This window comes from Diceros bicornis, chromosome 19 (assembly GCF_020826845.1).
Source record: "Diceros bicornis minor isolate mBicDic1 chromosome 19, mDicBic1.mat.cur, whole genome shotgun sequence".
Taxonomy (NCBI): Eukaryota; Metazoa; Chordata; class Mammalia; order Perissodactyla; family Rhinocerotidae; genus Diceros; species Diceros bicornis.
In genome coordinates, this window is record NC_080758.1 from 40,274,632 (window position 1) to 40,287,923 (window position 13,292).

At 39.7% G+C, this 13,292-nt stretch overlaps 1 protein-coding gene across 1 annotated transcript in view; it reads left to right on the forward strand.

Moving 5' to 3' along the window:
• Nucleotides 1-13,292, forward strand: part of SPTLC3 (serine palmitoyltransferase long chain base subunit 3) — a 147,831-nt gene that overhangs the window by 34,046 nt on the left and 100,493 nt on the right. The gene's annotated exons all lie outside the window — the stretch shown is intronic.

The window sequence follows — 13,292 nt, forward strand, 5'->3', positions numbered from 1 at the left end:
GCTCTCCCACACACTTATGATGATCAAAAATGCCTCCAGATGTTGCCAAATGTCTCCTGAAGTGCAAAATCACTCCTGATTTAGAACCACTGATCTAGATATTTTCAATAGTTAACCTATAAAAGTCTATATCATGCTCTTTTCACATAGAGCTAACAGCACAACCTGGAAAATATTCAGAGATCTGCAAGGGCCTGCATTTTGTTAACATGTTTTCCAAATTTGTTCAAATAATTTATGATGCCGTGAATCTCTTTTTCCTAAAAATCTCTTTGGAGTACTATGATTGTGGGCATGGATCACCCCACATGATGGAACCTTAAATACATCTAAGCAAAGAACATAGGTGAGGCACGAAATTCAATGTAATGGGAGAACATCAAATCCTGTAACTTAGCAACTAATATCCGTGGTAAAATACACACATTACAGTAACATACCCATGAACAAATTGTGTGGAACACTTCCTTTGGAATTGGCTTAAATCAAGCGTATCACCTTCAGAAGAAAATCAGTTTTATTATTATAATCCCTCCTACCTTTAGCAAATATTTGAGCACATGCTCTCTACCAGGTAATGGGTGCTAATATACATAGAAGAAAACATAGATCCTACCACCAAAGAATATGAAGTCTGGAGTGCAAAAACAGACTCATGAGCAAAATATATGACAAAAAGAGATGCTGGGAATGAGGGTTATGTGGGAAACAGGGATCTGTGCCCTGTGATTCACTTAGGAAGTCAGGAAGGTATGATGCTGGGGGCTTGAATGGTGAGCAGGAGTTTGCCTAGTGAGCAAGGATACAAAGGAGGACATTCTCAGAAGAAGGCACTGCTTGTGCCAAGGCATTCATTAACTCCTTAATCAAATCAGACTCTTTTTGAGCAGGTATTTTGTGCCAGGCCCTATGCTACAATCTGGGGACACAAGAATGACCAAGGCAGATATGTTTCTTGCCTTCAGGGAGCTAACCATTAAAAAAGCAATTTCAATGGCATTTGATAAGAGGTACCATAGAGGTAAATAGAGGATGTCAAGGGAGCAAAGGAGAGAAACATCTAGCCTAGACTTGGTGTTCAGTGAAGGCTTCTGGGAGGAAGAGAAAGTTAAACTGAGATATGAAGGCTGAAAAGTAAGTAGTAAGGCAAAGGGTGAGGTGAGATGGGACAGAAGGAGTCTTTAGGGAGAGGAAACTTGGTGCAAAATGGCCCAGAATTAAGAGAATGCATTGTACATTCAAGGAACCAAGGAATTCCAATGACCGGAGTGTTGTGAGTGAGAGTGGGAGTACGTGGGGAGAAAGATTGCTTAAGAGGCAAGCAGGGACAAGACTACAATGAGTTTTTATAAGCCACAGATGTTTATTATAAGAACAATGGGAAGGCATTGAAAGATTTCAGGCAGAGGAATGCAGATTTGCAGATTAGAAAGGTCATGTTCACTGCCAAGTGAAAAAGAGATTGCAGGAGGACAACTCAGAGACCAAAAAATCAATTAAGAGGATGTTGCAGAAATGCAGGTTAAAAAATCTGTGTGAGACCTTGGGCTGGGACCAAGGTAGTGATAATAGGGGTGGTACAAAGAGATAAGACCAAGAGATGTTTAAGAAGATGCAGTTAGGGATGATTGGTTTGACTTGGGGCGTTAAGGAGATGGTCAGATCAAAGACCACATCCAGGTTTATGACTTGAGCAGCTGGGTAAAAGAAGGTGGTGTCATTGTTCGAAATGCAGAATAGAGGAGGAAGATCCAGTTGGAGGGGGAAAGTGGTCAATTCATTTTTTGACAAATTGAGTTTGAAGAATTGGCAGTTGGATATGGAGGTCTAGACCTCCAGAGGAAAGTCTTCTCAGCTGGATATTGTGGCATCTTAAGTATATCTTGAACATATCAACATTAATCAAAGCCACAGAAGTAGATGAGATCTCCCAAGGAAGGTCTATAGAGAAAAAAGAGAAAGGGTAAGAAGAGAACAAAGAACTTTAGAGAATTTAATGGATGTTACAGACTAGAAGACAATTTAAAAAGCCTTATAATAGCTCAGAAGAGATAATTTGTGCTTGAACTAGGGAAGAGGTAGATGGAACAAAGAAAAGGGAACTAATTAGAGACATTTAGAAGGTAAAATCAGCAAGTCTTGGTGGTTGAGTGTATAGAAAACAAGATAGAGGGAAGAAAACAGGGTAATCTCAAATTTCTACTTTGGTCAGACACAAGGATGGTAGTGGTACAGCCATCACAATGGAATGGTTCTGTATTGGCAAAGATGGCCACAGATACAGTTTTGAGGATCTAAAGGTTCTTGAATGGAGAAGGGTATAAAAACAGTTACATCAAGCAGGAAACAACCCAGCAAGTTCCCAGAGAAAGATACAGGTTTCCCAGGTCCTAGCAGTGCTGATGTTGAAACTGAGAAATTGGGATTAGAAAGCAAGTTCCTCTTGGCCATTCTCACAAGGATCTCCACAGCCCCTTCTTGATACCAGCTGGTATATTCTTATCGCCACTCTTCTCCCCAGGTATAAGTAACTGGTGCACAATAAATCAGCACATTCCAGAGTATTTACTGGGACAAAGCGTTAAGTCAAATAAAATTTCTCAGGTGTGGCATTCCTTGGCAGGCTTAGGCTTCAATCTGCCACCTATTTTCTAACCTGTTTCAATATTTTTGCTCTATCAACGCAGAAGGGCTAGTGGTTTTGGGTTTTCTAAAGCATTTCTTACATTTCAAGTGGAACATATGTATATATATGCAAGTTGGTTCTCAGGGAAGCAGACTCTGAGATGGAGGGTTGAAAGTTATTGCAGTTTGCTCCTGGGATCAACACCTGTACACGTGTGAGGGAGTGAAAGGGGCAAGATGAGGCAGGTGCATTGTGATGCAGTCCCAGCAAAGGGAGATCAGTGGATCCCACAGGGAGCTGTGGAGTTGGGAGGGCCCCTCAGAAGCATTCCTCATTGAGGGAAGAGGGTTGAGCCTTCAATGATGATTGTTGGGGGTTGCCACCAGAGAAGGATGTGATCTTCAGCCAGGCAGCTCCCTTCAGCAAACTGGCAGTCTCCAATACTCCCAGCATCAAGGAAAGGGGTGCTTTAGTCCTGAAGAATGGGGTAGGCACAGCGCACAGCAGCCTGTACGGCAACACCTGTCACTATTGCTGCAAGAACTGCTTGAACCACCTCCCAAGAGGAGGACATTGCATTAAATAAACCGGTGTCTTGTATTTCTTTACAAAATAAATGATTCCCCACTTGTTTGATCTCTGTGAGGTAGAGAGCATCAGTCAGTTGACTCACCTTGGTAGATATGCCTTTTATATGGCATACTTTTTATTATGTGTTCCTTCCTTTGAGCCCCTTTAGAGATTTAGAACCTTTCAGAGTAACAGGTTCTAATAAACTGCAATGGCTGCAATCCTTATATTTTTTTATGGGATTTGGTCACCAGACACACTGTCTTCAGGCTGATATTTATCTTATAATACTGCCTCCAACCCCATATTTCTGACAGTATCCTTGCTTTGTGTTAATAACCTATCTGAGGCACATCTTGAAGTCTCTTGCAGGAAACATGGAATGTGCTGATTTCCAATGACCCCTGGTTCTTTTAAGCAGAAATGAACATTATTCTATTCCAAAAGCTGGTCACTGGGTGTGCAGAATAGATTGTCCCATAAGACAAACCACCCACGAGCAAAATGACACCAGGAAAGAGAGCACATCCATGAAGGCATGGTGGAGAAGCACAATTATGTTTTTTAAAAAGAACATAAATGGATGTTCTTATTTCCAATCATACTCTCTTACTCTGTTCATTCTTTTTATTTTTATTTTTGTAATAAAAATTGTATGTATTTTAGGTGTACAACATGGTATTTTGATATACATATACATAGTGAAAAGATTGCTGCATTTAGGCTAATCGACATGTTCTCTTCACTTCTTTCTTTTTCTTAATCAAATATAAGAATTTATTAATCCAATTTCCCTATTTTCTCTCCTTGGATGACTTCTCTCATACCAAACCATCCATTCAAACTAAAGTGTTGCCCCAAATTTAGAATCTCTTTTTGCTTTTTCGTCTTTTTGATTTCTAGCCCAAAAACCCTGAAATTGACTCCAAAACACAAAGGCTCTGATAATCCTCTTTATATGAATCACTTGATTACTGATTTACTTAATGTTACTGATTTACTTAGTATAAACTTAGGGAAAGGATAGAAAAGTCAAAATCTCCCTCCAAGAGAGCACTAAAAACCCCACAGGCCCAGGGTACCTGGTACCTCAGACAGACTCCACTAACAATTAGAAGACACTGGCAAGGAAAAGGACTATACAGATAGATACAAAGTTTAAATATTTTTGCTTAAATTCTCCTTTTAACTCAATTTTTGGGACACATTTTTTTTTAATCAAAGGCAACTTTAGAGTTGAATTGCAATTGATTGAAGACTTATCTAAATAAATTACTTTCTCAGCGATGTAATGGCCCAACTCGCAAAATCTAGAAGAAGGTGTCAGCAAATATAATCAAATGAATGTCAAGAATCATCAGAGACTTTAAAAATTGCAAGCACAGGGCCGGCCCCGTGGCTTAGCAGTTAAGTGCTCGCACGCCGCTACTGGCGGCCCAGGTTCTGATCCCGGGCGTGCACCAACGCACTGCTTCTGGGGCCATGTTGAGGCCGCATCCCACATACAGCAACTAGAAGGATGTGCAACTATAACATACAACTATCTACTGGGGCTTTGGGGAGAAAAAAAGGAGGAGGATTGGCAATAGATGTTAGCTCAGAGCCGATCTTCCTCAGCAAAAAGAGGAGAATTAGCATGGATGTTAGCTCAGGGCTGATCTTCCTCACACACACACACACACAAAAATTGCAAGCACAGCCACATTTCTCAATCCTATGGTATAACAGGTTCAGCAAGACCCGCTCCACGTGGCACCAGCCTTCTATAAAACATTTTGTTGCAATTCTGTGTTCACATTAGATCCAGATAGTCCCCAGTGCCCCTGCAAGTAAATCCCAGACATTTCTGGCCCATCCCTAGAGATTTTTACCCCCACATGAAACAAAGAGAGTTCAGCAAGTTGTAATGTAGAAAATTTTAAGACAAATCTCCAAATGTTTGCATGAATTAAAACTTGCCCTTTTGCATCCACATTTTGCATCCTGATGCAACAGCAGGATTTGCCCAGAGAGACTTTATTCTGAGTAATTTGAAGGATGGGGTCCATTAAGGTCACTGGGTATGAGATACCGGTTTTGTCCAAAGCAAACAGGCAGCCCAAGCTTTGGTCTTCCTGTTTGGACCTGGGTGGGTCCAAACTCAGAAAGCAGCTTACTAGCTAGCAGCTTATGGGATGGTAATATTGGACCAGTGCTTCTCAGCCATGGCTGCATGTTGGAATTACCTCAGGAATCACCTGAGAAGCTTTAAACGCTACTAATACTTGGGCTTTACCCTCAGATATTCTGATTTAATTGGTTTGTGGTGCACCCTGGTTGGTGAGAGTCCCAAACCCCTCCCAGGTGATTCTCATGTGCAGCCAAAGTTGGAAACCAATGTTTTAGACTAATGCTTCTCAAACCTTCCTGTGTATACAAATGGTCTGGAGATCATGCAGATTCTTCTTTAACAGCTTTGGGGTGGGGCCAAGATTCTGCACCTCTAACAAGCTTCTAGGTGGTGCCAATGCTACTGGTCCAGGGACCAGCTGTTGATCCTTCTCACCAGTATCACATGAGAGTTTGTTAGAAATACAGACTCTCCGGTGCAGCCCAGAACTTCTAAAGCAGAATCTTTATTTTGTCATGATCCACAGGTGATATGGACACATGTTAAATCATGAGAAGCATTGCTATTCCACAGGCTGTCAATTTGAAGTTCAGTTATCACCTGTGTTCGGGTGGCAGCAGCACCATCCCTTGAGCTTCCAGATGCTCATCACTTTCACATGCACAGCTGTCCTATCAGTTCCAGGCAAGGTGGTCCAAGCCCACCTGTGCTTTGTTGTGGCGGCCCTTGGAAGTTAACAATTGCAGATTAGCAACTTGAGGGCCAAGACTAGATCAGCACTTCTCAACCTTGGCTGCACACTGGAATCAGCTAGTCTGCCTCAGCCCTTGTCATTCCCAGCTCTGTCCTTCCAGTACCGCCTCCAACATCTCTTACCCCTCCCTGACCCTGGAGCCTGTGATCCTTTGATATTAAGCTCTTTCATTCTCCTGTACCTCCCTATTCTACTTTTTCTACCTCCTATCCAGCTTAAATTCCATGGACCTTGCTACACCCTCAACTGGATCCACCCCCCATGCTGATGGGTCTCTCTTTAAATTCAGAATCACTAGCCTCAAGGTGGCCATCAGTGTTGCCTGCCAATCACATTACGTAGCCTTAGTACATTTAGTCACCAGCTCTTCTAAATGACTATTTCTTACTTTTTCCTCTGCTCTCAAACCTCCAACACTTCTTGACCCTCCTGACTTTCAGCTAATAATCTTGCTTCCTATTTCATCGAGGAAAAACGTCAGAACTTCCATACACTTCCTCTACCACCATTTACCTGCACCTGTCTCACATACGTGGCCTCGCTCTTCACCTCTCATTACCATGGAGTAGTTGTCTGGGCTCCTACTATACTAAGCCTTCCACCTAGTGGATGATGAACTAGATCCCGTTCATCATCAATCACATGTCCAAAACTGTGCACTTGAGCTTCCCCTCCAAACTTGTTCCTCTTACACTCTTTCCCAGACCAGTAAATGGCAACTCCATCAGTCTAGGTATTCTGGCCAAAAACCTCTGTGTCATCTTTGACTCCTCTCTTTCTCTTGCACCCCAAGTCAAATTTGTCGGCAAATACTGTTGGTTCTATGTTCAAAATATATTTGTTATTGGACACTTCTTACCACTGCTGCTGCCACCAGCTTTGTCCAAACCACCATCTTCTCCTGCCTAGATGCACCTTGCTTCCACCCTCGACCTCTACAGTCTCTTCTCAACTAACAAGCAACATGATTTCTTTAAAACCTACTTCAGATCACATGACAGCTCTGGCCATAACCCTGTGATGTCTTCCCTTCTCACTCAGAGTAAGAGCAAGAGCTAGCCAAGGCTCTACACAATGCAGCCTCTTCTTATGTCTCTATCTCATCTCTTTTTACTCGTCAGCTCTCTCACTCTGCTTCAAACACCCAGGACCTCCTTGCTCTTCCCCAAGCACAGCTCACATGTACCTACCTCAGAGATTTTTTACTTGCTTTTCCCTCTACCTAAAATGGTCCTCTCTCAGGTATCAGCACAAGTCAACCAGACTTGGTTCCAAATACCTTCTGGCTGCTTCTAAAAAGCAAATGCACCCTCATAAGGGATGATTATTGTCCACAATTGCATCTAGCAGAGGAGCATGTGCCATAGGTTGGGAAAACAACTTCAAAAAAAAGTTCTAGAAATATTTTTTTAAAATAAGACTCTCAGTAAAAAAAATATATATATATATATATCTCTCTCCAAATATTGAAATATATGTATATACATATATATGTATAGACACCCACATGCGTGTAATTTCTGATGTCATTAAAATGTTAGTCAAATCATTTTTTCAGTTCTTTTACAATGCAGACCTCTGCTTCCCTTAGCAAGAAGGAATCTTTGATAGTAGGCAGGATTGATTGATTTTGATAAAGTAGAGCTTTGCTAATGTATACAAACTAGAACTAAGCCAATGTGTAAAATAGGTGGGTTATGACAAGCCCTAATGAAAAGCCCCTACTCAAACTCATGTCTTTTTTCCCTTTCCTTCTTAATATGGAAATAATGAGCAAAAGCAATCTCTTTGTGATCTTTCTTGTCTTTTTCATGCACTTAATTACACATATGCTCATTTATACTTACTGTCTCCTTTTCTTAACATAAATGGGATCATATCATACATATTGTTGTGTGACCTACTGTTTTTCGCTTAGCTACATGTCGGAAGATCTTTACATGCCAGTCCAGGATGACCTCATTCCTTTTAATAGTTGCATGATGGTATTCCATAATGTGGATATGTAATTATTTATTTATATTCCCATTTTTCATTAATGCAAACAATTCTTCAATGAACAGCATATGCATTTATTCGAGTATAATTCCTAGAAGTGATTTCCTGGGTCCAAGGATTTATATCTTAACCTCTGAGATTGGCTTTGGCCATTCAGGGTCTTTTGTTTTTCCACATAAATTTAAGGATTCTTTTTTCTATCTCTGAAAAATGTCCTTGGGATTCTGATTGGGATAGCAGTAAGTCTGTGATTGCTTTATGTAATACAGACATTTTCACTACATTTATTCTTCCAATCCATGAGCATAGAATATCTTTCCATTTCTTTATGTCTTAAATTTCTTTAAATAATTTGTAATTTATAAATTTATAATTTTCACTATATAGGTCTTTCACCTACTTGGTTAAATTTATTGCTAAATATTTTATTCTTTTTATTGTGATTGTAAATGGGTTTGTATTCTTGATTTCTTTTTCTGTTAGTTTGTTGTTAGTGTATAGAAATACCACTGATTTTTGTATGTTGATTATATATCCTGCAATTTTACTGTATTCATCAATTTTTTCTAATAGTTTTTTGGTCGATTCTTTAGGGTTTTCTATATATAGAATCATGCCATCCACAAATAGTGACAGTTTTACTTCTTCCTTTCCAATTTGGATCCCATTTATTCCTTTTTCTTGCTTAATTGCCCCCGCTAGGACTTCCAATGCTATACTGAATAAGAATGAAGAGAGTGGGCATCCTTGCCTTGTTCCTGTTCTTAGAGGAATAGCTTTCTGTTTTTGACTGTTGAGTATGATGTAGGCTGTGGGTTTGTCATATATGGTCTTTATTATGTTGAGGTACTTTACTTCTATACCCATTTTATTGAGAGTTTTTATCATAAATGTATGTCGAATCTTGTGAAATGCTTTCTCTTCGTCTGTTGAGATGATCACGTGATTTTTATTCTTCACTTTGTTAATGTGGTGTATCACATTGATTGATTTGCAGATGTTGAACCATCCCTATATCCCTGGAATAAATCCCACTTGATCACAGTGTATGATCTTTTAATGTATTGTTGTATATGATTTGCTAATTTTTTTTTTAGGATTTTTTCTATGTCCATCAGTGATATTGACTTGTAATTTTCCTTTTCTGTGTTGTCCTTGTCTGCTCTTGATATCAAGGTAATGTTGGCCTCGTAAAATGAGTTGGAAAGCATCCTGTCCTCTTCAATTTTTTAGAATAATTTGAGAAGGATAGGTATTAAATCTTCCTTGAATGTATGGCAGAATTCACCAGAGATGCTGTCTGGTCCTGGACTTTTGGTTTTTGGAGGTTTTTTTTTTTTGTGAGGAAGATCAGCCCTAAGCTAACATCTGCCAATCCTCCTCTTTTTGCTGAGGAAGACTGGCCCTAGGCTAACATCGTGCCCATCTTCCTCCACTTTATATGGGACGCCACCACAGCATGGCTTGACAAGAAGTGCATCCGTGCGCGCCCAGGATCCAAACCAGCGAACCCCGGGCCACTGTAGCAGAGCATGTGCACTTAACCACTTGCGCCACTGGGCTGGCCCCTGGAAGGTTTTTGATTACTGTTTCAATCTCTTTTCTTGTGATTGGTCTATTCAGACTCTCTATTTCTTCTTGATTCAGTTTTGGAAGGTTATATGATTCTAAGAATTTATCCATTTTTTCTAGGTTTTCCAATTCATTGGCAAATAGCTTTTCAAAGCATTCTCTTATAATCCCTTGTATTTCTGTGGTATCTGCTGTAATTTCTTCTCTTTCATTTCTGACTTTATTTATTTGAGCCTTCTCTCTTGTTTCCTTAGTGAGTCTGGCTAAGAGTTTGTCAATTTTGTTTATCTTTTTAAAGAACCAGCTCTTAGTTTCATTGGTTTTTCTATTGTTTTTTTAGTCTCTCTTTCATTTACTTCTGCACTGATTTTTATTATTTTTATTATTTCCTTTCTTCTGAAGGAAAAGCCTGACTTCGGGCTTTGTTTGTTCTTCTTTTTCTAGTCCTTTTAGGTATAGTGTTAGATGGTTTGAGATTTTTCTTGTTTTTTGAGTTAGGCCTGTATTGCTATGAACTTCCCTCTTAGTACTGCTTTTGCTACATCCCATAAGTTTTGGTATGTTGTGTTTTGTCTCCAGGTATTTTTGATTTCTCCTTTGATTTCTTCATTGATCCAATAGTTGTTCAGTAGCATGTTGTTTAATTTCCACACACTTGTGACTTTTCTATCTTTCTTCTTGTAGTTGATTTTTAATTTCATACCATTGTGGTTGAAAAAGATGCTTGATATGATTTTAATCTTCATAATTTATTGAGGTTTGTTTTGTTTCCCAACATATGGTCTATTTTTGGGAATGTTCCATGTGCACTTGAGAAGAATATATATTCTGCTGCTTTGGGATGGAATATTTTATATATATATACACACACACATATATATATATAAATCTGTTAAGTCCTATCTGACCTAGATCTGGTCAGGTCTAGTGTTTCATTTAAGGCCACTGTTTCTTTGTTGACTTTCTGTCTGGATGCTCTATCCGTTGATGTAAGCAGGGTGTTAAAGTCCCCTACTATTATTGTGTTGCTGTCAATTTCTCCCTTTAGGTCTGTTAAGAGTTGTTTTATATACTTTGGTGCTTTTATGTTAGATGTATGTATGTTAATAAGTGTTATGTCTTCTTGGCAGAATGTTCCTTTTATCCTTATCTAATGTCCACCTTTTCTCTTGTTATCTTTTTTGACTTGAAGTCTATTTTGTCTGATATAAATGTGGCTACCACTTTCTTTTGGTTGCCATTTGGTTAGAGTATCATCTTCCATACCTTCACTCTGAGCCTATCTTTGTCTTTAGAGCTGAGATGAGTCTCCTGGAGGCAGCATATTGTTGGGTCTTGTTTTTTAATCCATGCAGTCACTCTATGTTTTTTATTGGTGAATTCAATCCATTTATATTTAGAGTGCTTATTGAAATATGAGGGCTTAATACTGCCATTTTATCTCTTTTTTTCTGGTTGTTCTATATTTTTATTCTTTCTTTTTCCTTGTATTTCTGTCTGCCATTTCATTTTGGTGGTTTTTTATGATGTTTTCTCAGTTTCCTCTTTATTTATGATTTGTGACTCAGCTATGATTTTTTATTTTGTCATTATCATGAGGTTTGTATAAAAAATCTCATAGATGAGATAGTTTTTTCCTGCTGATAGCATCTTATCTCCATTAGCCTATGCATGTTCCATCCTTTTCCTCTCCCCCTTCTATATTTTTGCTGTCACAAATTAGCCTTTTTTGTATAGTGAGTTTGTTACCAAATTAAAGTAGTTATAGTTATTTTTGGTGCTTTCCCTTTAGCCTTTGTGTTAACTAACCTATTCTGATACAAAGTCACAATTTTCTGATTCTGTCTGTTTATTTATCACCTTGCTCAAAGCTTTGTAAACCTTTGCTTTTTTTTTTTTTTTTCCAGGTAGGAGGTCTCCTTTCAACATTTCTTGTATGCTGGGTCTAATGGCAATGAACTCTCTCAGCTTTTGCTTGTCTGGGAAGGATATATCTGAAGGATATATATCTGAAGGATAACTTTGCTGGATGGAGTATTCATGGCTAATAGTTTTTGTCTTTCAATATTTTGAATATATCATTCCACTTTCTCCCAACCTGTAAAGTTTCTGCTGATAAATCTGCTGGTAGCCTGATAGGGATTGCTTTGTAAGTTATTTTCTTCTCTCTAGCCACCCTTAATATTCTTTCTTTGTCATTGATTTTGACAGCTTTAATATAATATGCTTTGGAGAAGATCTTTTTGCATTGAGATAATTAGGAGTTGTATTAGCTTCACGTACTTTTATATCCAGTTCCTGCCCCAGGTTTGGGAAATTCTCAGCTATTATTTCTTTGCATAAGCTCTCTGCTCCTTTCTCTCTCTCTTTGCCTTCTGTGATCCTATTATCCTTATGTTGCTTTTCCTAATTGAGTCACATATTTTTTCTTAGAATTTCTTCTTTTTTTTTTTTTTGTGAGGAAGATCAGCCCTGAGCTAACATCCATGCTAATCCTCCTCTTTTTGCTGCGGAAGACTGACTCTGAGCTAACATCTATTGCCAATCCTCCTCCTTTTTTTCCCCCAAAGCCCCAGTAGATAGTTGTATGTCATAGTTGCACATCCTTCTAGTTGCTGTGTGTGGGATGTGGCCTCAGCATGGCCAGAGAAGCAGTGCGTTGGTGCGTGCCCAGGATCTGAACCTGGGTCGCCAGTAGTGGAGTGTGCACACTTAACCACTAAGCCACGCGGCCGACCCTCTTCATTTTTTTTAAATCTTACTTCTCTCTCCTCTTCCACCTGAATCATTTCTAGATTTCTATGTTTGAGCTTACTAATTCTCTCTTCCATATGGTCTGCTTTATTTTCAACATTTTCTACTTTATTTTTTGTCTCATTAATTGTGTTCTTCATCTCCAGAACTTCTGTTTGTTTTTTCTTAGAGTTTCAAGCTCTTTGGTGAAGTACTCCTTCTGTTCGTTAATTTTATTCTTGAGCTCATTGACTGTCTTTCTGAGTTTTCCTGTAACTCATTGAGTTTCTTCATAACAGCTATCTTGAATTCTCTGTCAGTTCGTTTGTAATCTTCTGTGACTTCAAGTCTGGTTTCTGGAGAGTTGTCAATTCCTTATGTTCTGCAATGTTACTGTAGTTCGTCGTGGTATTTGATGAGTTGATCCTCTGCCAGTGCATTTGTGGTAGTAATCACCTTTCTTATTGGGGTAAGGCTTTGGTTACTTTAGTTATGAGCTGCTTCTGGTTGTATTTTAGAGCCTGCACTTTCCACCATCCACTGCCTCTGTGAGAGGCATCATCAGTGCCCTCATTGTGCTCCTTGTGCCTCTGAAGTTGCTAGTGCCTTGCTGCTTACAATGTTGCTGTAGTCTCAGGTGTTGCCACTGGAGTCACCAAGCTGTGAGCACTTCTGCTGCTTTGGGGTCACCTGGGTCTCATGTTCTCCCACTGGCTCTCTGCGGGATCTCCATGGGCTCGGGTGCTGCTGCCCTATACACCACCTGTGCTGCTGCTCCTGGGTTACCTGGGGGCGCTTGCAGCATTAGGGCTGCTGCTAAGGGCACTGGGTTCATGGATATTGCTGTGACTGCCGGGAGCCCTGAGTCTTGTATGCAGCCCCTGCTGCTGGTAGAGCTGGCATTGGGGATGCCACCACTGGGGCTGGGT